This window comes from Vicia villosa, unplaced genomic scaffold (assembly GCF_029867415.1).
Source record: "Vicia villosa cultivar HV-30 ecotype Madison, WI unplaced genomic scaffold, Vvil1.0 ctg.003070F_1_1, whole genome shotgun sequence".
Classification (NCBI taxonomy): Eukaryota; Viridiplantae; Streptophyta; class Magnoliopsida; order Fabales; family Fabaceae; genus Vicia; species Vicia villosa.
The window spans coordinates 275,936-277,057 of record NW_026706106.1 but is presented as its reverse complement, the minus strand read 5'-3'; positions in this window follow the sequence as shown (position 1 = coordinate 277,057).

The window sequence follows — 1,122 nt, the reverse complement described above, 5'->3', positions numbered from 1 at the left end:
CCGGATCCGCCCTTTACCAACATTGTGAAGGGGTGGGTTTGAAAACCCTAAGAAAAACAAAAGAGTGGAGGCAGCGCTCCTCACTCTCATTCTCACGCTTCTGAAGAAAAAACAAACTTAGAAAAAAATCAAAATCTCTCCCCGGTTGCTCGTTTTTCCTCTCTGAAATTTCTTTATCTATCTCACGAAAACAACAATGGCAGCCCCTCCCCTCTCGGTTTCGCTCTCTCGCGGTGGCCTTACTCTCACTGTGAATGATAATAACAACAAGGAAGTTTCTGATTCGTGGAGCTCTCTCTCGATTTATCTCGCTCTCACTCTCGCGGAACAACAACAACAACAATGAAGTTCTCTTGTTCTTTTTGCTCTAGGCTCCTTCCTGAACAACAACAACAATGGTTTTTCTCTCTTGTTGCAAACCTCAACAAGATTCGACAGTAGAAGGTATGATTCTCACTATCTCTATTTTTTTTGATTTATACATATGAGTTCGAAGTTCATATGAACATCGGTTCTGGATTTCGTTTTCAACAATTTCAAATTTAAATGATGACCGACATGAAATTTATGCAATTTAACGGTAGGAACTCGACTCAGTGCAGTAAAGGGAATAAGCTAGCAGCAACATTTCTAGCAGGAAGTGAAAAGAACATACCTGGCCGAACCAATTCCGGTGACGATTCTTTGATAGGTACGAACTTGGCTCTCCTTTGTTCTGTCTGCTTCTGGAAAATTGATGCACTCCCTGTTATTGAATTGATGCGCTTTCGAATCTTCGAATATGTCGCTGCTACTGCTCCGTTGCTATGCTGAATTTTTGTTTTTACTTACAGCAATAATAACTCAAGCTATATGTGTTTCTGGTGATTTTTATGTTACAGGAAAGCCAAAGTTTAAAGCAACAACAATATTGAGACTGAGAGTGGAGATGACTTACCTACGGCGAGGAGATTTTCGCCGGACTATCGTTGAGGTACGTCTTTAATCCTTATGCTTCTGTTTATGAATCCTGGCTGCAAGTTGTTATTGTTAGTTTGCTGAATTTTTGAATCTGAATTATTGTTGTATGCTCCTTTGATTGAAGGTGACCACCACCTCTCTTTGGATATTAGGGAGGCTTGA